Source organism: Oenanthe melanoleuca, chromosome 11 (assembly GCF_029582105.1).
Source record: "Oenanthe melanoleuca isolate GR-GAL-2019-014 chromosome 11, OMel1.0, whole genome shotgun sequence".
In the NCBI taxonomy this organism is placed as follows: Eukaryota; Metazoa; Chordata; class Aves; order Passeriformes; family Muscicapidae; genus Oenanthe; species Oenanthe melanoleuca.
Genome location: NC_079345.1, coordinates 5,388,811 through 5,415,644, shown reverse-complemented (window position 1 = coordinate 5,415,644; position 26,834 = coordinate 5,388,811). Strand labels below are relative to the sequence as shown.

General features: G+C 41.9%; 1 protein-coding gene across 3 annotated transcripts in view; it reads right to left on the bottom strand.

The window, feature by feature from the left end:
* The window catches only part of MAF (MAF bZIP transcription factor), a 187,436-nt gene that overhangs the window by 132,466 nt on the left and 28,136 nt on the right, over positions 1–26,834 (bottom strand). The window contains exon 3 of one of the 3 annotated variants that reach the window (XM_056501099.1): positions 7,024–8,385. The exons of the other annotated variants lie outside the window; for them this stretch is intronic. The gene's annotated coding sequence lies outside the window, so the exon portion shown is untranslated. Of the gene's footprint in view, positions 1–7,023; positions 8,386–26,834 lie in introns of those variants that run through there. 3 annotated transcript variants of the gene reach the window in all.

The window sequence follows — 26,834 nt, the reverse complement described above, 5'->3', positions numbered from 1 at the left end:
CTCCAGAACTCTGCAGCCCAAGGATTCTACAAAGCTAAAAGCTGCAATAGCTTTTTACTTCCAGTTTGAAGCCAGGATCCTCAGCCACACAATCACTTCCAGTGAAGCTCTTCACACCATCACAGGGCAGTGAGTGTGATTTTGGCTGGTGGATGAAATAGCAAGTGCAAGAGAACACTAAAGACAAAAGACTTTCTTTCCATGCAAATATACTGTGGGACAGTAAATGGAAAATGAAATAGCAAAATCTAGGTCAGTGAAAAGCTTATGGTATGAAGAGACAATAAGCAGAATTGCCTCTAAATATAACAAATACTTACTCAGGTTTTTACCAAAAGCATTGAGGGTTCTTTAAACAATAATTCTGGGGCCTGATTTGCAAATCTGCATGTTCAAATATCATGGTCAAAAGTCAAGATTCAAAAATGAAGCCATACATCAAATGCCTGGCAATGAATGCACACGCATATATACTGTGATTGTCTGTCATCTGTGCCCGAGTCAGTGTAATTGGAGAGCTGTACCAGGGGTTTTCAATCAGGCTTTGGGGATGAAGTGCAGAGCTAAGACCCATCTCTGGGCTGAAATCACAGGGGCTACAGAGACTTTGCACTGATACTGCTCAGAGATGCCATTTCTGTTCAAGTAAGTGAGGATGTTTTGAGGTTTACATTGCATTTTCTGCACAGGGTTTAAAGCAGAGGAGAAATTAAGACAACGATGTCTATGGAGATTAAAGGAACCTGTGGGGCACTTAAAAGCAAACTTGTCATTACAGACATGTCCAGGCCAGGGTGTCCCCAGCTCTAAGCACTGCTGCCAGATGGAACAGCAACCTCTGTGCTCAGGAATATCTTGTCTTGGGACTACAGGAATGGGTATTTATTCACAGAGCTGGGGCCAAGATGACCCTGGTCATTTGAGCTTGGACTCGATGATGTGATTTTTAGATTTTTCAATCTAAATGATTCTGTTATTCTGTGTGCTGCAGCCCAATATTTGGCCCTGTATACCAGTGAAATGTGGAAGGGGAAGGAAGACTGAGATTGGAGCTTAGAGAAGGTTGAACACATTCTCTCAGCAGCAGCTGCTACCAGAAAGATAAAGGAGAAAAAAGAAAGGAAAAAGCTGAGACTGAACACTTATTCCAAGCTCCTGCCCTTGCCACACTGTTCATAAGAGATCAGAGGGCTGTCCTGCCTCTACCCTAGGGCAAATGCTCCTGGTGAGAGGATCTGGTGAAAATTTGTAAAGTCCTCTGGCTGTGCTATTCTCCAGAGGAGATGATATTATAAGATTTTTTAAAAGAGCAAGCAAGAAAAAAGCCTGCAAGCTTATGAACTTCCTTGATCTGAAGCTCCACAAATTCTTTCCATGGTTTTGGTACAGCACCTTATGTGCAGGGTGGAAGGGGAAGCTATTGAGTGTTGAATTACAGAGGGGAAAAACATCTCAAATTCCTTACTATTTATACTCACAACTTTCCCAAATCATTATACACAAATCCCCTAGCCTCAGCTGAACTGCTCATGGGTTACAGGGCCAAGAAAGAGGTGGAGCTTTCATGGCTCACTCTAAGCCTTTCAGAAACTTGAGGTTCCTAAAAAAATGAAAGCAATGGAAGTTACCATGCCAGGCAGAGAAAATTCAACCTCTACAGTGCCCCACAAGAACAGAATTAATATACAAGTCAGCAGGAGGTTGCTTTCATAACAGGCAGCATAGGTTGCTTATTTGTGAGAAGTTTTCTGGGACTACCTTCATTGTTAAACTGAGGCTGACACTGAGTACAGAGAGACAGAAATTTGACAAAAGCATTGAGCGATTGGGGGTATTTGAGAAAACAATCTATTCTGGTAGTCCAGACACTAGGCTGGGACTTGTTAAGTTGTGAACTTGTCAAATTCCGGCTCCACCAACGGCTTCCTGCATGACAAGAAACCAAGGGCTTATTTCTGCTGGTACAAATTCTCCTTGACTTTCAGAGACACTGTGGCCTTCATGTGGCAGCTTCTCACCCATAAAGCTGTTTGAGGATCTGCTTCCCCTCCTGCACATGAGTTCCACAAAACACCCTTGGGATGTATCAGCAAACCAGGGGACAGAGAGGGGCTTTAACCTCACGGGACAGATCCAGGTGCAAGCCCTGAGAGATTCATCTTTGCACAGTGCTTCTGCACCTCCTCACAGAAGCCTGCTTTTGGGATGGCTTAAAGCCTTATTTGACTTTTTAAAATTCCTTTTGCCTCTTTCACAACCAGTGGATGGGGGAGAAGTGGATGGTTTTTAGATTTTTCGCTTCCTTGTCATTATTTATGGTGTTTTGTTGTTTTGTCAAATTTCATTAATTGTTTTTAGTCCAAACAGTGAATTAAATTTGGAACACCCATTTTTTACTTTTGTTTCTGGACTATTTTCACTTCATGGCTTTCAAGTTTAAGCAAGTGCTCTTATTTTTGGATTTTCAACATTGAACAGGGCAATAGAGACATTAAAGTAAGAAATATGCTAATTGGACTATATAATAAATGTAAAAGTTATGAGAACTCTCTAATCACAGGAGGCTCCCACCTCTACCCTAATTAAAAATCTCAGTTCTGTATGATTTAGCATGAGGCTCACCAATACTGCTCACAAGTACCACATGCAAGAATGAAGCACCCCATGGGCTCCTTTGGAGGGACAAATGTCATCCTCCATGAGCAAATTTAAGGTCCTAACTGCAACCATTTCACAAGAAGGAGGCAGGAAACTCCACCAACAGAAACAGGGACATGGACTTGAGGACTGTATCTGGGTCCCTAAAAGGACACATGAGATGTTCTAGAGGATTGAAATGAAACACCCCATGGTGATCCAGCGGGGTGGTGTCTGTCCTTGTATCTTTCTGAGGGAATTCCTGGAGAGTAATGCACAGGTCCTACAGCCCAAACTCTTCACACACTATCTACTATCTACCAAAAAGTCTGCAGCCAAGAAGAGCACTGATGGGAGATAACTGCTCTCCCACCTTCTCCCTGCAGGAAGGATGGACCTGAGCTCACAGCTTTGCTGCCATGCACAAGGTGCCATTGGAGCCAGGGGGGTTCAATGAAATGTGCAGCCATTGAACTCTCTTATGTTTATCCACACCCAAGTGCTTTTTAAACACGGACTGTTGAATTACCCAAAAAGCACCTTAGCCAACACAGTCTCAGATTTCCAACTGATAGTCCTTAAAAATCGAGTTTCTCCCCTGTTAAACAAGCAACTATAACATTACTAGAGGTCTGGAGCCTTTTGTGCTGAGCTTCGACCTGCAGCAGTATTTCCCTGCTAGAAAAAAGCAGGCTGGAGTTGGTGACATAACACCAAATATACAGATGGGACCACACTATAATTAGCAAGGGAATGTCATTCCTGCCATCTTTGCTTCGTTTGTAACTGTGCCTGTAAGCTCTGGGGAATGGTGTGCATTTCACACAGTCTGCAGAAGAACAAGGATTGCCAACTGTCCCAGTTCTGGTGGGATACCCTTGGTCCTCTGACCCGAGGCTTGCAGAGCTGCCAGCAGTGCTGCTGGAGAGCGATGCCCCTCGCCAGGCACTGCCATGACCCTGGACCCAGGGCAGAGGGGAGGGATTTCTCTGCATCAACAACTCAGCTCCCTCTAAAACACCACATCTCCCATCCAGGGGAACACTGCCCATTGCTCCTTGACAGGCTCCTTCACACAGACACAAAAACATCCTTTTGCCCATCACCAAGCCAAATGAGTAGCCTGGGCCTAACAAGAGAGGCCAGTAACTCTGTTCCCCTTTACGTTCAGCCTGCTCCCAGGAGGGAGAGAATTTATTCAGAGCAAATATGGGGATCTTCACTGGAGTTGTGCTTTTCAGTATCTAACCACTATTTTTAAATCTCTCTATTTCTTTCAGTAAAACAGCAAATCAATGTTTAATGTTTTACTGCTTACTTTAAACATTCTCTATAATGTTAAGTCCAGTTGTCTTTTGAACATTTTGCTATCCTCTGCAGGCACTTAGATGAAAAACTTAATGTCAGCTTTGCTGTCTGTGCAGTCAGGTGAATTTGTTTTTTCACCAGGCTGCACAAACTGGTGAAACCAGCCAGGGGAGCAAACAAACCCATAACGTAACATGTTCCTCGTCTTACGCACAAAATTCAACTCAGCTTCCTCCAGGAGGCCAATTCATCCTACTGAGTCCAAAGGGACCTTGCCTCTGAAGGTTTCAAAGCATGTTAGAAACATTAAGTTGTACATATTTTTAGCCTTAGGGATTTTAAACAGAACAGACCCCTGTGACCATCTCATCAGAGTCTTCTTCATGACACATAAATAATTTCCCTGTGTATTTCTTGCACAAACCCTGAGTTTTGAGATAAAGTAGAGCACATTTTTCTGATAAGGACTTCAGCCTTGATGAAAAACTTCAAATGATGCTCAATGCACCATATCCTTACATAAGATTTCCTGATTTATTTTATTTTTTTTTTTGTCATGAAAAATCCACCACCACAAGTCCTCCCACAGTGCCACCATATTATCTGTAGAGGTGGGTAAACTGAGGCATGGAGAATCAGGGCTCTCCCAGTGTACAACAACATCCAAGTGTGGTTTCCCACTGTTATCTTATTGAGGTTCAGGGTGCTGTCTGGTGTGAGCTGCCTGTCCCTGCTGTCACCTTCCCCTGCCCCCAGCCCCAGGTGAGGGAGGCACCCCGGTGCCCCCAGCACCCACCTGCACCCCAGGCTGTGCTCCTGGAGCCCCTGAGTCCTGCCCTGTTTGTCACAGAGGAATCAGGCAGCTCTTGCTGTGAGCTGGAGCCAGATTCCAGGGCACTGGAGACCTGGGGTCTGCTCACAGATCTGCCACTGAATTTTTGCAGATCTGTAGGGAAATCACTTATTTCCCCGGGATTTCCCCATAAATTTGACAGAGTGCCTTGAGATTCCCCAAGGAAAGGCACTGTTCAAGTACAAAGCTTAATTATGATTGTTATAATATAGTCATGCCACTAATTCCCACTAAGAACTGCAAATCGCTCCCATTCTGCTCCTCCATCCCCCATGCTTGTCAGTGCTGGTGGACAATTAATTCCTCAAAAAGGAATATATTAAACACATGTGAAATCTTTTTTATTCACAGAACATCTCTGAGCAGATTGCAGCTCCCCTCAAACATATTTGTGATTTGAATGTGTCAAGTGATGTATTTCCATATTTTTTTTAACAGCTTGACAGAATTTATTCAAAATTCAAGTTGTGACTGGCCAAATAAATCTTGCAACATCCTTCCCATGCCTGTGATCAACCAAATTCTTCTGCCATGTACAAATTTAAAATTCATTTTCTATAAAGCTTGCATAGTTGTCTTTAGAAATCATATTGAATGAGCTGCTTTCCCCCCCCACCCAGCTAAATTTAGTCATTTTGAAATCCACAGGAAGCAATCTCAGGAGGAGTTTAGGAGGCTGAGGTGAGTTCATTGAAAACCTCAAATGAATTAAAATACATTAAAAATACCTTGCATTTTTGCCCTGCAATAAATGCCAAGGCTGCCACAAGAAATGCATCAGCCTCCCCCAGCCATGCTGAGCCACAACCACTGTGACTTTTCTTAAGCCAAGGGGTTAATGAAACTCCTGCAACAAGGGTTAAAGGATAAATGCAGCTCTATGGCCATGCTCAGGGAACATCTGAAGGCAGTTCAATATCCCACCTACAAAATCAGCCCCTCTGCTGTCAGCCCTGCAACCTGAACAAGGAGCTCTGAGATCTATTTGTGTAATATTAGACCTGAAAAAAATTACAAATTGTGATGAAATTAAAGACATCCAAATTTTTAGCCATTCTCTGCTGATAAAGGCTCTATTATTACCATTTACAAAGGGGAAACACAGCCAATTATAAGCTACTTCTGGCACATGCCAGGCCTCGAGTAGAAGATAAGCCAACACAGCAGAGCTTGCAGCTGGAAGCCCAGAAATGGGAAAATGAGCTGACTCATGGAAATATCCTCATATAAAATATCGGTTGGTTATTTTTCTCTGCCTCCTTTCTGTGTGTCTTAGGAATGATATATGAATTGCCTTATTTACTTTGTCCCATAAAACTTACATTTTTTTATTAATGTGCTGCCAGCTCCAAGAGCAGTCGGTGTGGGAGCAGATGGAGGGAGGGAAGCAGGGGGAGAACAGCTCTTTGGGGGCACAGCATGGGAAAGGTCCCTGCAACACTGCAGGTCCAAAAGCACACTGGCCAATTTTCACTGAGCTTTGTCCTGCTCCCAGAAAGCAAACCAGCTCCTCACTCTGCCTGATTTCACCAAAACTGGGAGGTTGCCTGCACTGGCATTCACCAGGGAGAATGTGCCAAATGAAGTTCCCAGAATTTATGTTCCTACCTGAAACCAAATTGTGAGTAAAAGCAATTTCCTCTGTTCTTGCCCAGTGCTGCCCCAGCAGCAAGCCTGGTGCCCAGCTCTTCCAGCCCTGCTGCTGCCCATGGGCTGCTGTCAGCAGGATAATGACTGAACTTACCTGCCTGGCACACCAATGTGGAGCTTTTCCCTGCACTCACCCAATTTCCGTGAGGAAATGTAACCTTTGAGATGTCTGTCCCCTTTCAAGCCCACTTAGAAAGCATTCACAAGTTGTTAGGAGAGGCCTGGGTCCAGGTGGGTAGGTGGTGGGATGCTCTATGCCTCATTTCCTTAGGAAATGAGGTTAAACAACCCTGCCCTCCCCCGTTATACTGCACTATTGAATTAAGGATGGTGAATGCTCATTATGAATATAATTAAAAGCAACAGCCTCATCTAACAATCTATTTTTATCCGTTCCTCACCTAGACAAGCAGCAGAAGGGATTAAAATCTGAAGGGAAGAGCCACAGTCGGGTAGAGTTTTGCTTTCCACTAGATAGAAGTGTGCTGAAAAACTACTTCAGTAACACAACCCTCCTTAAAAACTACTGTCCAAAAAAGATGTGCTTTGAATAGTGTTCCTTTTTTTTTTTTTTTTTTTTTTTTTTCCTGGGAAACCCATGTTTAACAACTGCAAGGGCACAGATTGGGCAGATATTTCCATTTTATGAGGGAAGAAGGCATGAGCTTTGCAGCATTTCTTGCACCAGCTGCCAGCCCCCGTGGCAGCAGGGTAGATAATTAAAAAGGACATCGTGTAACAGATAAATGCAGGATAGTAAGTAGTCATTACTTGATATATAGTATATCATCTATTATTAGAGGCTAATAATTCTCTAACCTATTCATGGTAGTCTTTTGTCCGAGGAGCTGGCTGCTTGGCACGCTCTAAATTTCTCAACATAAAATTTACTCGATGTTACAACTCATATCTAATCCCAAATTTCTGTGCATTTCACTGCAGTATATCATGTAGCGAGGTAAAAGCTCAGCACTAAATCCTTTGCAAAAGGAAGAATGAGCCAACAAAACTCCATGTTTTCACTTTCCTGCCAGAAAAAAAAAAATAGTACTTTGAATATTTTTCTTAGTTGTAATTTTATTTCCTCCTTTAGAATGCTGCAATTCTAGAGATGCTCAGCTGTACTTTACACAGCACTCAATAATGCATTTTTTGCCTGGTATTTTTATATTTGTGGAACTAACCTGCATTTTAAATACATTTCTACATACATTTAAATAAATTTTTTAAAATGCTTTCTAAAGGGAACTAAAGGAAGTGCTATTGTGTTTAATCACAAGGAGCAAAATCCTCAAGTCATGTAAATCACTATTTCACAATCTGCTCCGCAGTATCCTAATTTGGAAAGTGTATCACAGCAAACCAAGCTGAATTTATATAGGATTCTTTACACGTTCAAAACATTCATGTAACTTAAGAGTGTCAATCTCCATCAGCTGTCCTAGATCACTCCAAGAAATAGAAGTAGAATTTATTTATTTGGAACCTCATTTCTTTCTTCTAACTAGAGATGCTTACTTTTCTTTTTCATTTTATTTTATTTCACTTTCATTCATTTTAGTTCCTTTAACTTTCTTTTATTTTCCTTTCCTCTACTTGCTTTTATTTTGCTTTCTTTTGCTTTATTTTATTGTTATTTTTTTTTCTAAAGCCCAGCCTAAAAACTTAACTCACGCTGTAAAAAAAGCCAAGCCACCCCAAAGTACCCAATTACAGCGTCTCCAGAAGGTTTAGAAGCCAGAACAACACTGATAAAAAAAGCCACATGGGACGAAGCAATAACGCTGTGCTCGCCCGCAGGATCTCTGCTGATGAGCAGCTCTACAAGGGCTCCACTGATAAGGGCTCACAGCAAGAAACTGTAGTAGCTGCACCAAAAAATGACACCAGATCTCTGCTCCTGTCTTCTGCAAATTGTTTTCCATCGCAGCTCTCTCCTGGGAGACGGAAAACACTCGCTGCAGGTTATCGAAACCTCACACTTTCAGTTAAGCTGGTCCTGCAACCAGCCAAGAGCCAGAGATGCAGCAGGAGGACAAAGTCTGCAAACTGCCAGGAGAGGCTGGAGCAGACCTTGGGAAAGGAGCAGTGGGACCCTCCCAGCAGCTTCACATGCAAAATGCCCCAAAGAGCTCTGGATTACGGCTGGACACAACTCCAGATAAAAAGGAGAGTTGAGTAGTGGAGTTAGGAACTGAGACAGATGGGGAAAATACTCCCCTAGGGATTAGGAAACATGTGGCATTCAAAATGTGTGATATAATTTTTATGTTGTTTGCCTTGTTTAGGTATTCTTCATAGAAAAGCAGTATTTTGTCCACCAAAGGCTACTAAAACCTACATGCATTTTTGCAGTACTGTGCTGCTCGTTTTTATCCATGAGCAACGTTGCATCTGTGCTCGTTTGAATCCCATTCCCCATAGTTTTGCCTGGAATTGGCACCAGCCTCCCTCTCCTATAGAGGGATTCTGTATGCTGCACTATAGCTGTTAAACTCCACCCCAGAGATTGCTGCAGTTCAGCTCGGCAAGATTTGCTTTCAGGCTCCCTGTAAGAGTGCAAGCATTTGGGGTCCTTTCTGTGTTTTAGAGAGGGAATAAACACTCTTTGTTAGGACTCAGAGCAGAAACACAAAGGTTCCCATAACGAGAGGCTCTGCTCTGGCTCTTGGAAAGATGCAGGGAAGGTTGAGCACAGGCAAGTGACCGGCTCAGGCAGAGCACACAGCACTAATGCAATTACAAAAGGCTCATATCTAGAAAGGAAAAGTTTGTGCTGATATTACTGCGATAGCAAAGGAGGAAAAAGCCCTCTCAAGTCTTAAAAACACTTGACCCACTTCTAAGTAAAGTGACAACCCCTCGCTTTTTCCCTAAGATCAGCAGCCTCCACCTCACCTCACTTGCGGTCTCCAAGCACTTTTAGTAACTTTCTCACTGTTGTGTTTAGGAGATGGGAAATATTTTCCTATGGCTCAAATCTTTGTTAGACCAACTGAATTACAGGAAAAAAAAAAAAAAATTACTTCACTTTCTAACAGATGCACGAGTGCACCTTGGGATGAATGTGTTACGGAGTCCAAGCTATTGCCACCTGCCTCCCAATTACATTTGCTGCATTGTCCCTTGTGGTGTGCACCTGTGACATGCTGGCACGGAGCGGGGACGACTGGAGTGTGCAGGCGTGGACCGAGCCACACAGGATTTTGTTTAGCAAAAGTCTCCCAGCAATTAGTGCCGTGCTTTCTTAAAGCAGAAGGGATATTCTGCAGCAGCTGACTTTCTTTCCTCCTCTCGACATGGTGAATTAACACAGAGAAATTGTTGTCTTGTAAAGGGGCAAAGCCGTGAAATAATTTTAAAAACTCTTCACCTTAGGATACCAAACGTCCAGCTGGCCAGGGAGCAATCTAACAAGGGAAAAGGTCATTTATGGGCTCCCTGCTACCTCTCCTCACATATACACCTAGTCAGTCAATTAACTACTTCTAGAAATAATTCCCATCAAATTTCAATATGATTTTTACAGCTGAAATAATAGAGAAATCCACAAGGCTGTGACTGTTTGCAGCAAGAATGATGAACAAAGGAAGGCTTCCAAGGTTTTAGGCTCATTATATTCTTTCCAGTATAACATACTGGGTTTTTTTTTCTTTCCCCTGGTAGCGTTACAGCTCTTTAAGTGGCTGAACAGCATCTGCACCAAGAGGACCACATGATGAGAAGCAGAAGCAAGGAGACATGGTATTATGCATATTGTAAGGGTACACTGAGCAATGCACTTGCAGTGACGTATGTACTGACAGGATTAATTTGACATTGGCAAGTGAAAACTTATTTTGTCATTAAGCTATCATAATTATACCATATCCAGAGCCACCGGATGCCCTAGCTGAGAACCTACATATGCTGCCTTTGCAGTGAGAAGCTAATACAGAATTTTAACATCCATCTATTTTTGATGGGGTTGGTACAGGAGAACAGATTGGGACACTGATGGTTTGTAAGTACCCCACGACTACCTACGGGTAGTCAAGGTGACAGCAGTACTGGAAAATGGCTAAGGGGCATTTGCAGCCTCTTAATGGGGGTCCTGCTTCCCACAGCCTAAAAAGGCAAGAAGACTTCAACAGACTCTAAATCCTTTCATAATGCAGTCTGGCTAAACACTGTTTGTGATTCATATATTTTCAGCAAAGAGGATATTTTCTTGCAAAACAAGGACATATAAGAAAAATAAAAACATACAAGCAACATACAGGAAAAATGAACTCTAGAAGCCAGAAAAACCATGAAGGTCTTTTGCATGTGACTAATATTCAGAAAAATCAGTCTTTTGTCTCTGCTCCCATCATATATTTGGACGATTAGATATGCTTAAGAATAGAAAACCAGAAAGATACCAGGACAAAAGAGCTGCTGCTCTGCTAAGGATGTGTTATTGCAATATTTATTTGCTGCTGAGATAGGAAAAAAACAATGGAGTATCCAAAACAAATCTTAAAGTTTGCAGGCTGTAAGTATAGCAATTTTAGGCTACCTTAAGGTGACAATTTACAAACAGAATCAAAATTGTGTTATAAGTTAAGTAAAAAAATTAGTTTCATTCTTAGTTCATAAACTCCCCTGTCAATGACAAAATATGCTATTAGTGGCCTCAGTACAATTGTGAAAATATTCCTCAGTTACAATTGAATGCGCTGGGTGCTGGGTTTTTTCTTCAATGTTGTGTGTTGTTGAGTTAAAAATGACAAAGCCCTGGATTTCTTCGTTCTTGCAATCTATTCTTTTCCCCTGACTTCCTGTTTTCATGAAATTTTAATCAGGCATTTAAAATAAATAGCTATGCAGAGCCTCTATGCCTCTTTGAATGCTTGGGATGGATGTTTTGGGTAAAGTGATAGTCCAGAGACCTTGAGAGCATTTAATCCCATTCTAACTTGGCAAGACAACAGAAAATTAAACCACTGAACTCTTCACTTCTAGCAGCTCTGGAGAGATTTTGGGCGAGGGATGTGGGAGACTTTGGTGTGTGGGGCAGGACAATGAAATTACAGATCCATCTCTGTTCTCCTTCTTTGAATACTGGCAGCAATCAGATCAGTTTAGAAGGTCAGCTCTCTAAAAAAGAAAATGTGCAGCCCCTCAGTGGACACCTTGCACCTGGACAGGCAGGAGCCTGCTTGGTGCTCACCCTTGCATGGCCTCAGCCTGTGGCAGTTGTGCAGTGCCCACTATATGGCACAATGTGAAAAATGCCAGGAACCAGATTAGAGCTGAGAACTTGGGAGGAGGACAGTGCCAGCCAGTGGGAATCTCACTGCCTCGTAAGTGTTTGTGGCTGACAGGATAAAAACTCCAGATTTTAGGAAATTGTAGGAAAGCTCCTTGAGTTTCAGGGTCAATGGTTCAGTTAGTAATGAAGGTGACATGATTTGATATGAGAGTCAATGACCCCAGATCACAGCTAAGCCTGATCGCTGAGCCTTACGCTAATTTAAACTTCTGTGGGATTTTTGTTATCAGACATATTAAGAGGAAAGTGCTCCATGGTACAGACAATAAAATAACAATGTACAGGTGGGCCAACAAACTGTTACAGAGTCAAACCTCTCATCAGAGACGAGTCATCTTCCCCTGGAGGACTGTGTTTAAATTGGAGTTTTTTAAACACAGTCACATCTCCAGTTGTATGTTTTGGAAACGTTTCACTTCTGCTGGCATGGGGGTCAAGGTTTTTTGCCTGAACCAGGAGGAAGATAGAAATGTTTACTCTGTAGTTATATACACTGCTCAGTTCTAACAAGGACGAATCAGTTGCCACCTCCCAAAAAAAGAAGTGAGAGCAGCTAAATCATGAAGCAAACTTAGAACAACAGCTTAGAAAAATGGGGGAGATGGAGCCACTTTAGAGATGTGAATGAAAGTAAAAGGATTATGGAGTCCTCTTGAGGGGAGACACACTTGGCAGGGCTCACAAGGTAATATCTTCTGTTTTGTTGAGAAAAGTTCTAAGATTTCATGCTTAATGAGTATTTCCTAATTTTGGGGGTCCATTTACCCTGAATTCTGTTGGACTCTTGTTTCACCCTACCTACTCCCCTCCCAGACCCAGCAGCAGCATTTTCTGCTCTTGCTGTGTAAAACCCTTTGAACCCTGCTTGTAGGTGCAGGGAGCATCATTTACACAGTGGGGCACATCTTGCTTCTGTGCACTGCTGTGCAGAAATCTCCTCCATGGCCAGCTCACCAGCCTCTCCTTGGCATGGCCCCTGACTTTGACATATCAAAAATAGCAATATGAAAATCAAATATGAAATATTTTCATAGAAAAAATATTCTAAGCAAAGCAAAACAGAGTGACTCTTGGCTCCTTGTCCTTTAACATACATATTCAATGTGCAGGAAGCTAGGAAGAGCTATTCATGGGGTTGGCTTGTTTTTGTTGGTTTAGGTTTGGGGGGAGGGGGAGCATTTTCAATGGATGCTGGATCCTTCACAAATTTTAGTAAGTGGTTTAAACCACAGTGATCCCTTCTCCCCCACAGCCTCCCTCCCCCCACCTTTTTTTTAAATGAAATAATGTTTAATTTCTGCAAGGACATTTCACTTTAAAAGGAAGAAAGGGCTGCTCCATAAGGGCTGTGCAGTGCAAAGCTTTTTCTAGTCATTTCCAACAATATATTTTGGAACTGTTCCCAGTAAACAGGCCAGATTAGCTGCCTTTGGTTCACATTTTACATTGTTCATGAGATAGGGGAGCTCTGAAAAGCAGACTCTGTCCATACTGTTTGGTTGCAATAAAGCTAATTCTATTCAGTCCTATAGCAGTATGATAGCACTTGTGTAGGATTTCCCTTCGCTTGCATATTTATAGGGTCTTGTAGAGCTCTGCTGTAGCAGTGCCAGCATGAAGAAATCAAGCTGTCAGTAGTTTCTATTTTTGTCCCTACCTATAGTTTCAGTAATGACAAGTGAGTGAGGCAACATATGCATTTCCCATCTACAGGAAAAAATTACTGTCTTCCTTCAGTGTCTTACATCTGTGCTACAACCTATTTTCCTAGGGCTTCAGATTATGTTAGCTGATAGTTAACATGTATAAGCACTGGTCAAGTGCAGCTGGTTCATTGCATTAGTTGAACCACAAGAGAAAAAGTCCCAACAATTCAAAATTCCTGGTGCTTTTCCCTTCTGCCCTTAAAAAGAGGAGGAAAAAAAAAATCCTTCCTGGGAAATAGCAATTCTTGTATCACATCCTGGCTCCTATCATGCTTTGATCATCACACACATTCAAGCAAATGACGATTCTCCTCTTAAGGGAGCTGCTGATTATATTTAATGTCCTCTTCTTGACCCCAGATGGTTAACTCATCGCTGCAGCTTCTGGGGGAATTGTTTCAATGAGAGCAGATAATCCCAAAACCGAGCAGTGGTCAGCAGCATGATGCCACACTGCTTCATCAGAGCAAATGGAAGGGACCTGGAGCCAGGATCCAATCCCAACAGAGAGACAAGGTCTCCCAAAAGCTGCTTAATTATTAATGCAATGCCTACATCATTCACAATCTTCTCCCTTCTTCTTGTAAATACTAATTCTGATTTACTAATGCTCCAACCCCACCAGGGCATGGCCACCCATGAATGCTGCCAAATCCAGGCCAAAACTGGGGAAATGCTGCTTGTGAGCCCCAGCAGCTGGAGCCTGCAGGCAGTGCCAGGGACGGCAGGCACCCACCCTCGCTACGGCTTTGGCTTGACAGCATCAAGGCACTTACAGCCTCCGACATGACTGCATCAGATCTTCAGTGACAGCTAATAAAACCAAACTACACCCCACTGCTTTGAAAAGCAGCAACTCAGAACTCCTTCAGAGATTAGACTTATTTAAATAAGAGAAAGACACTGGGCTTTAACAAAAGCTCATAAGGAAAATAGCTTGGCAAGTTTGATAACAAGGAAAACACTCTTTTTCATATTCTTTCTTCTTCCTCCCAGCTCCATCCTCACCTTGCCTTCCCCACAGCCTAGAAAAGCAGATATTTATCCTGCACTTAGTGCCTGAGGGGGGATGTGCTCACCCCAAAGTTCAACCTTTATCCGTGCTGCTTCTCCACCTAAAGTGACATTTTTTTTGTACTATTCTGGGGCTTCAACACACCACAAGGAACAGGCAGAATTAAGATAGGAGGGCAGGGAGGCAGGGGACAAAGTAAGAACTGTTGGGCTGGGTTGTAAATAAAAAGCAGACAAAATATGTTAAAAAATACAAGGCAGTGCTATAAATCCCTCTCTCCTGTGTGAGGCAAGCTACTGTGTTACAGAGCTGGAGGGGCTGTGAGACTTCCCGTTACTTTATAGTCCATGACGATCACCCTCTTACAGTGCCACAGTATAACAAGCAAATGTCCCGACTCCCAGGAAGCCGCTCATAAAAAGAGGCACTACAGCCTCTTACAATCCTCCAAATAAGAGAAGCAAAAAGAAAGGATTCTTGTTCCCCCCACCCCATAAACTTGTACTTATTTTGCTAATTTTGTTTTAATTGTGTGCTGGAGCAGAGGGTGTTGTAAGCTGGGGAGAAGGAGAGGGAGAGGAAGAGGAGGAGGGAGCCTGAAGCCAGGGAGCCTTCTTGCTTGTTAATACACAGGCAAAATGATATGCACATATACAGCTCTGAAAGCGACCATGGGGAGGGAAGGAACACAAAGGAGCCATTTATTGCCTGAAAACTGTCTCTGAACAAACCCATTGTGTTAAAGTAATACAAATTCACAACACCTTCCTGCCTCTTTTCCCATCTGGATCTGGGCTAGTTTGGGTAAAGGACCCTGTCACCCAGCACAAGCCCTGGAGCCTCAGACCCCGGCAGAGCTGTGATCACTCAGCATCCTCAGAAGTTCCCCTCGTAGGGCCAAATGCCATGCTGATAACACAGAGGTGAGAGAGAGGGGGGAAGAAAATGAGAAAGGGAATAATTTGGCTTGGAGACTCTTAAAAATCCATCAACTCATTTCTGGTCAGGCTGCGGGTTTATCGAGAGAGGCAATTTAAATCCAAGGACCAGAAGGAGGTATCTTTTGATGTAACATTTTGTTCTTTTTTTCTGAATACAAAGTTATTCCAGGCAATGCAGTTGGCCTGAAATAGTTATCAGTTACAAAACCGGGACTGCTCCTATCTCCCCTCCTTGTGCAATGCAAAGAAGATCCTCCCGCTGAGCTCCAAAGTAGGGGAAAAGCTATTAATTAAAAATAATTCTCCACGTTAAGGCTTGCTGCCTAAAGCTCAGCTAATATTAAGGAAATTCCAGCCGTTCACTCCCTGCTGCTGGAGGCTTTTTTTTCTCTATTTTGTTTTGCTAAGCTCTTTGAGAAGAAGGGGATATGGATATTGCCTCGATGGCTCCAGCCCCTTCCATCTTCTCTTTCCCTCTTAGGGAAGGACCCAACCCAGCAGATTGGATCATCCTGGAAGGGAGAGCAGGTTCACTTTCTTTGCACCTTCTTTTCAACCTGAGGTGAGGCAGGGGGATGTTCCCCTGACCTTTGTCCCACCCAAGTGATGAGCACCAGTCAGGAGAAGGAGTTTTCCCAGCTCACAGCAGGGCTGCCCCTCATCCCTGCTCCAGCCCCACACTCCTGCTGAGCATCACAGCTCTGCTTCTCAAAATACCTGCTCCAGATTTTCAAGCCTCCACCACATTCTCCTCAGCCATGTTCAGGCACTGCTTCTTCACAAGAAACTACTCATGTGCAAATCCAAACCTGCTTCTCTGGCTGGAGCCCCACAGATCCACTGTCCCAGACCCTGGGACACAGGACTTGCATGATAACAGCCAATACAGGAAAAATATCTTCCAGTTCTGCTTTTTGAAGGCAATTTCATCTCACTAATGTTAAATATCACTGAAAACTTCCAAAAACACTTTAAAAAACCTTTTGCATTTCATCAGGTGTTGTCACAGTGCTTGAGAAATGTAGAAAGAGTACAAAAATGGAAATCTGAAGAAAAAAAGAAGCTAATCAAACTTCAAAAACATTCTTTCCTGTGCTGGGAAAGGGTTGAAATTCTATGTTTTCCTACGTCTAAACACTATAGAACTGCAACAAATAGGCTGATTTTGACAGTGACAATACAACTGCAAAATTCCTGCCATTATATTATCTCAAAGCACATCTTGCACTATTATTTTCTTAACAGTTCCATACAGTTAAAAACATCCACTCCATTTCCATGATCTTTTTTCTGGATTCATATTTCATGCAGGAATCTTTTAGAGAAAGGACCCCCAAAAGCTTGTTTTATCAAATTCTAACTTTTACCATTTCAAACCCCCTAATGCTGAAACTTGATGTACAAGCTGTCAGAACAAAAGCCTCTCTTCAGTGCACATATTTTGAAGCCATTACTTTCATTTTTCAAGCAACAAAAAGGAATACCTTCAGTATTTTTTATTATTCCAAATTTCTTTTTGAAGTTCCTTAAGCCTCAAAAAGGTTTAGTTAAAACAATTTCTGTGTTTTCCAGCAGTAAGCTTTTAGTGCCCATTTTTCCAGTGTGCATTTCTAAATATTCTTTTCTACTGAAATAAAGGTTAAGAGAAGTAGTGACAAAGACAGTATATGATGAGGAAAAGTATTTCGTACACCGCTGTGAATTTACATAGAGCTGTCAAATGTGTTATACCAAAAAGGATTCCACTAGGACAGACAAATAACCTCTTCATTCTTGAGCATTAATCTTAGGAAGATGTGAATTTAGATCTTGATTCATTAAAGTGTTAAGTCCATACTTAGGCACATACAGCTGAGTCTGACTCAAATCAGAGAGGCTGGAGATCAAATTAGTTTTGTACTTACATGGGGATGTTGTTCCCAAAAAGCTGCAGAGCTAGCACTGAAAGAACAAATCACCCCTCATAGCCATGCTTTCTTTCAAAATCATGACTGCACCACAGTCAGTCACTTGCACACATACAGCCAGTCCAGATTTACATATCCCCATGGGAATTTCTGTAGGGCTCTAAGCACAGATTACCTGGGGCTGGCCATGATTCTCTATTCACTGGTGACACAGGATTCATACTGGATAGGCACCTCAGAGAAGGAAAGTGGTGCTTTAAACTGTCTCCTAAGCAAAATGTGGCACTTAATTCTGTTGAATTTCAGCAGTGGAGATGTTGTAACCCATGATGTTGATCCCTTGTGCTACCACTGCCACTGTCCTTTTTTCAGAGAAAATTACTCTATGTACTGCTGCTGCTGTGCAAATCTGTTCTAAATATTGCTTAAATTCATCAAGAGCATTCAAACATATCTTTCAGCCAGTCATGGGAACTGTACTCTTGATTTTTTTAAGTTCTCATCCTTCCCTTATAACTGAGTGTTTACCCAGCCTGAGTTCACACACATTCACATTGTCTCAGTGAGTAATTCAGGTTGTTCCATGGGCCACATCGATTCATCAGCAAAACCTTAGTGTGAGCTATTTTGAGCCAAAAAATACAGGATGTTTTACTTGAACTGCACAGGCAGCATCTTTTCCAAAACCCCAGCTGAAAGATGCAGTGCTCTCTGTGAGCAGAGGAGCAGCAGTCATACAGCTCCTTACTCACTTGTCTTTCATGGGTAGTTCATCCCAAATGCCTGCAAGAAAAATGACTGAACACAATACTAGTGCCTGCATCACATTATTTATACTGCAATAAATACAAATCAAGCACCACTTTTGATGTAAAAGCTACCAATTGAGAATTTCATTTCCACGTGATGCTGCTTCCACTTCCTACAGTGATATTAATTTCTAATTTTTCCTCCTGTTCTCTGCAATTATTTTTTAAGCTTCTCTATTTCACTTCATAAATCCCATTCATAAGACTGCAAGTCACCTAGATGCCATCTGCTGAAAAACAGAGTGATGGAAAGTCTGAATAATACACTGAGTCAGGGTTATAGATGCTACATTTTGACACACTCAGAGGCATAAAGTTGTGGGGAACAGATTAATAATTACTTTACCTGAAACTAAATCAGTTGTTCATTATAGGCCTGACCACAGGCTGAAGCTGGTTCTATAAATACCTTGGTTTGGTCTGATCTGATACAAACACACTGGATATGCAAATATTCCACATTCCAACAGCAAGATGCTTTTTCTGATAGTTCTTGCTTTAGCATGTCAATCTGAAGCCTTGATTGCTTTTCTCACACTTCTTTGGATGAAAGGACATAAACAGCTATGAAAACCAGTTCTTTAATATGCTACTCTTCAATTCAATTCAGACATACACTTATTGCAAAAAGAACAACATGAACTGAGAAAAAAAAAGCCAGAATGGAGAGCACCATAATGTAATAGCAAATGCAAAGCAATTTTCATTCCTAGATCCTGGAGGATGCATGCACAGAGCAATTTTTCTACTATGCAGCAAAAAAGGGATGAGGGGGAGGAGCACATGGGGACAGCTTATGAAGGACTGCTCTTTAACTCAAATACTACATTTTTGCAAGCTTTTAAAAACCACTGCTAATAATTTATATTTGGTGTGATGGAGAGTGTATACATAATATTGCAGAGGACAAAAAGGTCCTAAATCTTTCTGGCTTGGATTCTTTGACCTCGATAAGTTTAGTCTGAAAACATTTGTTACCTGATGAAAAGCTTTGTGAGAATGTTAATAACATTCTTAAAGGGTTAATGATGCCTAACTGATTGGCACTAAAAACTAGATTTCATTTGGTATAGTGACAGGGAAACTCTGCCACCAGGAGTATACGTTCATGCCCACATTATTATAGGACAATTTAGATCATCTTATTTTAAATTTCATGGCTCTGTAACATAGATGTAAATCAAAGTCAGTGAGGCAAATGATGATTTTTCCATAGTGAGATTTTTATAGTCTTGATCTTGAAAATATGCTTTGGGCCCAAGCTGTCTATCAAAATACTTTGAATTAGCCAAAGGAGTTTGTGTTGCTGCTAGTGTACAATCAGAATCAGAAAACAAAAGCAGAAAGCTTTCAGAACTAGGTATGTCTCATAATTTTTAAAATCTGGGCTATACTAACAATTGCTATTTATAAAAAAAAGCTGGAAACACGAGGTGTTCAGGTCCAGTAACATGAGAATATTGAAATGGAGACATTTCAAACTGAAATCCTGGGTGCACCTAGAATATCATGTGCTGTTAGTGTGGTTGAAAGCACTGCAAAGGAATATGTGTGTTTATTTTGTGTACATGTATAGAGGCACATGTGTCTGTGTACACCTGCACATATCATTTGCTATTGAAGGATTTCAAGTATTTATGATTGTGATTGTAGCACACAGATTCAGTTCACATCCAAGCAATTCCTTACTTTAATAAACACACTGTGCACTAGACATATTGGTTGTCTGCCTTTTTAAACCTGATTTATCCATCACTTCCATTTCCAGATTTGACTTATTGGTAAATTCCTTCCTAACATTTGATGTATTGGTTATTTTCTTTTCAAATTTGATAAAAGCACATCACACAAGTCTTTTCAGATCTGATTCTAAATATTACACATATATCTGGAATGTACATTTAAAATCTTAATTCCAAAACTTTCTTGATTAATAATTCATCTCTTCTTATCTTGGGATAGTCTTTTTTATATGCCAGTATAATCTGAATTAGATGAAACAAGCAATTACACTTGACATAAAATATGGTAAATGTAGCTTTACAATAAATTGCTCTCTGTGAAGCTTTAAAGAGAGCCTGGAGATTTAATAAAAAACCTTAACACAAAGTAGGGAAAATTTCAGTTCTAGCTTCAACATTTTTGTGCTCTAGAGTCACACGTTACAAAGGCAAACAAAAGAGAATTCGTGCTGTGCATCTCTGAGTGCCCTGGTGATATCAGAGAGGGAATTTCAATGTAAAAACTTTGTCAGGAAAAAAGGCACAGGGGCAAATCTTTGTGGGAAAAAGACAGGTGCAGAGTTCCAGAAAGGGCTCAGTGGTCTGAGTTCAACATCCACTCAAGCCAGAACCAGGTGCAAGATCAAACTTCAAACAGGATGAGAATTTGATGGAGTTACAGACTCCACAGTGAAAGCAATGAAAGGAGGGAGGTGAGCCTCGACTTTCTGGCCAAGCTCCAGCACAGGTAATTAAATTTTACCTAACTGAATTCTCCCTGCACCCTCAACAAGATACGTGTTTGTTATCCACTTCTTAATCTGCCCCAAACTGGGGGCAAGGTTGTTTTATAGAGCCAGCCAGCTGCTGGGTTCCACTGGTGCATGAAAGGAGCCCTATCCAGCCATCTCTTATCTGCCTCACAGGGCTGTTTTGAGGGCTATTTAATAAATATTTGGAAAGATGAAAGACACCCAGGATGTGTAAAGCACTATTATTTCACACTCACCTCTGAGCAGATCTCTAGATAAACTGTATGACCTGGGAATTCAAACAGTTACACAAATGGATTTCAGAATTAGCCCTGCACATGGTCCCATCCTGCCCAGGGTTGAACAGCTCCCAGGAGGAGCTGAGCACCAACCCTCCCACTGAACCCCAGAGAAATGGAGAGTGCTCATCATGCAGCAGGAGATGCTGACAAAATAGGGCTGCCTTTGAGGGATATCCATTTGTGCTCTAAGACACTTCTATGGTTTTGGTAGGAGTTGAGAACAACCACCACCAAAGTCAAAAGAAGATCCTCCACTGGGTTTGGGGAAAGTCTGATTTAATCCTGAAAGGAGAGATGGAAGAAGCAGTCTGCAGTGGGCAGGGCTGACTCTGAGGTCTTTACACAGTTTCCTTCTATTTACATGACTAAAAGTAAGAAGAAGGGAAGAGATAGAGAGGAATATGACCTGGAGATGTCAGGGTCAAAGTGAGGATGTATGTCCCTACCTCTGGCCCTGCCAAATGAATAAAATGATAGCAGTAAAACTGACAATAAGGAGTAAAAACCTGGCAGTTGTTGCTACAACACTTTGTTGTTACAATGTGGGGAGATCTCCTTTCTGACCTCTCACAGGACATTCATGGCAGGAACAATTGGGGCTGCTGGCCTTAGGTGGAAGACAGAGCTCTGCACTAAGATCAATCTGTGTTGCATTTGGCAATTCATCTCTATCAATCATCAGCATAAGGAAGGAAGCTGGCCCTGGATGGCCTGATCCCCTTGGTTTCTCTTGACATCTAGAAACCACCATGACACTTAAGAAAATAAAACCACCATGACACTTAAAAAATAAAATGCAGGCTCTCAGCTTTAAATGAGCTTCCTTAAAAAGATCTGATCTCAGTGCTGCCAGAGCCCTGGTGCAAGAAGCTGCCAAGATGTCCCCACTGGGAGCAGCATGGCTGTTCCTGTAGTGGTCCATGACCCTTCCCACACTAGACTCCTTCCCTGTGCTGGCTGCTGATCACTATGGGTCTGTACTCCCAGGAAATGCTTTTCCTGCAAAAATGCATCTGTGCATTGCCTTTAGGTGCACATCTCCTGCATATCATGAGTCCAAGCACGATGATCACAGATCCTTCCAAAGCCCACTGAAACCATGGAAAAGAGGGGCTGAGCAGGAGCCCCTATGTCATGACAGCTCATACCCCAGAAAGCTGCATCTTGGCTGGTTGATTAATCTGCTTCCTCCTTTGACTGAGTGCAGCATCCCTTCATGTGGATGAGAAAGCAATTTAAATTTATACTTTGCCATATTCAGTTATTAAGCTGCAAATAGGTAGCAATTACCAAGCCATTCTTGGGATTGACTAAATGTTACCATTTCTTTTATCATTCAAAAATCATCGAGTTTTGGGTTTCAGTTATGTTTGGTTGGTTGGTTGGTTAGTTGGTTGGTTGGTTGGTTGGTTGGTGTTTTTTTGTATATTTTTAAGTATGGTAATACAGTCATCCTTTGGACAAAATAATACTCATTCTTTGGACAAAACAGAGATTTAAGAATTGCTCAATAAATCTATGTGCTTCTGTATATTAAAATCTAGTGTAACATCACAGAAGCATGCAAAGAATTTGTCAGTTGTTTCTAGAAAAACTCAAAGGAGAAGTTGCCTGCTTCCCATAGCCAGGAACCTTGAATTTGGTGAGACCTAATTACTCATTTCCTATAAAGTAGAGCAGCCCATTTCCTGGACAAATAAAGGTCTGAATGAGGACAAATCACTTCCACCAAATGTCCTCAACTTGAGGGCTCAGAGGAAGACATGATGAGATAAAAGACATACCTACACCTCAGAAGATGGATTCCATTACCACGTGTGAGAGAGCAGGCAGATTTCAAAGGGTGGGATAATTTCAGCAGCAAAGGCCTCTGGACTTTCACTGATCTTTTTTTAAAAAATGTCTGAAATGATCTTGAGCTCCCTAATTTTCATATGAATCCAGTAATGACTTCCTGTCCTCCTCAACCATTCCAAAAGTCAATGCTATGCTGTCCAAGACAAACTACCCTCTCAAGAGGAATTAGGAAAAGACTTGTGCCCCAAGTGAATAATATTCAGCCCCCTCTTACTTTCCCAGCAGAGCTTCCCCTCTCTTTTCCACTCTGCCAGCGTTTCCCACACAGCACAAATCCACATGTGAACGTTTCACACAGCAGGGAGCCAGTTCTCACACCAGCAAATGCCAAACCTCCAGAACCCTTAGAACAAACACAGCGCCGTTCGCATCCTGCACTTGTTGGGATGTAAAATGGACCTGGTACCTTGGGTTTCATCTGCTGGCTTCTCTCTGAGACAGCGTTTCAAGACAAAGAGGTTACGTGTGGCTACAGCATGGAAGTGGTTTCAGTGAGGTTTTTACACAACCTAGTTCCCACCACAACTCGGAGAACATGCTTTAGCTTCAGAGGTGTCTGCTGCTGGTGTGGGTGGCTCGGACAAAAGACGGGATCTCATTTGTGCTGACTGGGCTTCCAAGAAGTGGTTCACCCCTTACACCACCCTGAAATATCTTACTGTGCTTCCAGCAAAGAAATGCAGCATCAGAGCCATCAGCTGTCACCACTCAGGTGTCAACAGAGCGCTGAACGTGCTGCCATGGGAAACTATAAAATCACCCTTTCCAAAAGTGGACAGGGCTTATGGTGTTAAGCAAATACCTTGTTGAAAAAAACAAGCAAACAAAGAAATAAAAACTCAAAACAAACCAAATCCATGCCACCCACAAAAAAAAATCCAAAATTACTCCCCCACCATTACAGCTCTTGGCTCTCACTCTGTTCACCTACTGCTGCACACAGGGCATCTACGTCTAGAGGAAAACCAGGAACAGATGTTGGGTGATTGAAAAACTTGAGCCTTCCATTGTTTTATTAACTTGTCACCACAGAGAAATTTGCTTTAATTTACTTTAAAAGTAAATTACTTGATCTTCATAAAACTGGTGGTAAGTCACAGTTCTTAATGAGGACGTTAAACAAGGATTCTGTTTAACAACCAGAGGCACCAATTCCAAATGCAATGCCTATTTGAACAGACACATCTATCTTCTCTTTTGAAACACCCTGGTTTATTTTCAAGATGTTCAACATATCCAAGGAAAAAAGAAGCCTTTGAGCCCTTGAAAGCCTATGCAAAAGCTTAAGGCTTTTTTTCCCCCTTCATGATACTTGATTGTACCAGATTGTACCAAGTAACTTCCTTTTTTTTTTATTCTTTCTTCCTGAATGGAGTAATTCATATCTAAATAGAGACCTTTTGAACTCTACTGGCTTCAAGATAATCTACAATGTAACTGAGGAAAAACGTGAAAGAAGGAAAAAATGCCAGGAGTTCAGGGGCTTTAATCAGGCAAAGACCTTCAACTTCTTTTAAAATAAACTACCAGCTACTGCCAGCCCTGCATGCAAGCCTTTTTGATTTTGCAACATTCAGTTCAAAGCAATGGTGGATCGAGATGTACAAAGATGCAGGAGTGATCTCTGCTTCTGCAAAAGCAGCTAGTGCCGCTCTGAAGGAGAGATTGTGAGTGGTGGTGGGCAGGAGCTGGGGGAGAGGGAGAGTAGAAAACCCAGGACATGGAAGCTCCCCTGCCACTAACACACCCTGCTACTGTCCTGCACTGGTACCCTATGGCTAATGGGAAAAGAAGGGTCTAAATGGACATCCCTGCGCGTGGGAACCTGATGTCTTTCCACATCACACCCTCCAAAGGTTGGCTGTTCTCAGGAGAGTGACCCTCACCACAGCATTCAGCTAGAACAGCTGTGAACTACTGCAGCACAGAGGGGCAGAGCTCTTTCACACGTGTTCAGGGAGAGAGGGAAGCATAAACAGCTGATCTCCATGTCTGAAGTGACAGACTGGAGTAGAACATGGGAAGTGCCTGTGTGGCCAAGAGATCTTTCCCAGCCCCAGCACTTGCTCAGGCTCTGGTTCAGCACAGTCACAGCACCAGTACTGGAGCAGCACTTTCCCTGTGATTCAAAGAAAATGGTTCTCATTATCACAAACCTTTCTTCCTACAGCTCCCTGGAAGTCCCTCATCCAGGCATAGACAAGCCCTCAGCAAACTCCTCAGCCTGAGAAAAGCTGAGCCCGAGGTGTTAACGGCTGTGACTATAATGCAGTTAATTTAATTGGATTGTCCATCCTTGATATTTGCAAGGTCCCTTTTAAATGTTAAAACTTTTTTTAAACAACTGAGTTATTATTTTCTCCTGAACTTCATTTCCATTTTAATGCTGATGTTCACTTTCTTTTACAAATTGAGTGAAGGTAAAACTCTTCCTATAATATACCATCCTTTTGAAAAACTTATTTCCTTTTGGTGCAGTTTCAAACAGATAGAGCTGTAATGGCCAAAATAAATTTTATCCCAGAAATACAGAAAGCTCAAAGTTAAGCTTAACTTATAAGCCTTTTTAAAGAGAGACAAAATCATGCCAGCCTTATCACCATGACAGTCACAGTTGTTTAGATTTATTAGGCAATGGTAATCAGGCTATACAATAAATTCGCTATAGTAATGCATTAATCACTTTGCAAAGAAAAATGAACTACTGAAAGGAAGACAATACATTTCTCTCTCTCTTCTTTCCAATAGAAGAGCTGGTCCCTAACTCCATTCTTTAAGGAAGGAAACATATATTTTCTTTTCTGCTGCTACATTTATAACTTGAGCCAATGGCTCAGCAAGGTCACTCTCGTTTTGCTTTCTACCTAACAGAGTTCTGTGAATGTTTCTCATCAAGATCTTCCTTTAGAGCTAGAAAATACTTGGGGTAAAATATTTACTTGACTTGATTGCTACTTTCCCTGATACTGCATACACTCTCATTGTGTACAGAAAGTTCATACTTTTAGATGAGACACCTTTTTAAGCTGATGAGGTGATCACTGGTGGCATATGGATGTCCAAAGCAGTTTTATAAGAAAGGGGAAGTATACAATGAAAACAGAGGTAGAACCTCAAAGAAGAAAAAGATATTTGCATCACAAAGGGACATTCTTATCTTCCCCTCATAAAAGTCTGAGTATGAACACCCCAACTATCACCTTTCAAAATCTGTCAAATTTTATCTCCAGAACTGGTACCTGGTCTGTCTGAGTGAGATGGCAGTGTGTGCACATCCATTAGCACTTTTCTAGACAGAGTTTGGTTAAGACTTCAGTTAGGAAGCCAAAATCTTTCAAAACTTAAATCCATCTCCAGGAGATGCTGCCTGGTATTCTGCCATGCAGATTAATCCCACTGCTGAGCAGCAACTTGTGCCAGCACATCTGAAAAGTCCCTAGGGAATATGTACTCACAAGTAAATACTTTTGGTTTGCTCCAGCATATCTCCCTACCAACCTCCCAGGCAAGACTGGAAGTCAATGAGAGAAACAGAATTAGCAGGTTCTGTTTCCCCTTATTTTTTTTCCCAAGGAGCAAAGAGATTCTTCATTGAAAAAACACAAAATATATTTTTCGAAAAAGCAATTTAAAATCAAGAGCAAAGTCCATCCAGATGGCCAAGAAATCCTCTTTTGTTCACCTTCATCTGTGGCATTTTGGGGCAAACTTCCTTCTGTCACAATGGAAAATCTGGATCTACCAAACTGGAGCTGAGCAGCAATACCAGCAGAGGGAAAGGTGGTGTGCAGATGGCTGTGGCTGCTCGGCTGCTTTTGAAATTCATGAAACCTGTGGGACAGATTATGCATGCAGCACCTTAAGCACCCCAAGGTGTTACCTACAACCATAGAGGCTGAAACTTATCTCCCATTCTTACTTTCACATATAAAATTATAAAATGTTAAAACATGTTTCCTAAAGCCTGTCATTACACTCTGGCTGCACGTTGCATTACAATATTCCTGTTACCAGGGTAAATTCGTGGGGAGGCTGCAGTTAGCACTCCCAGGTAAAGAAGTGCTCTGTACTCTCCATCCT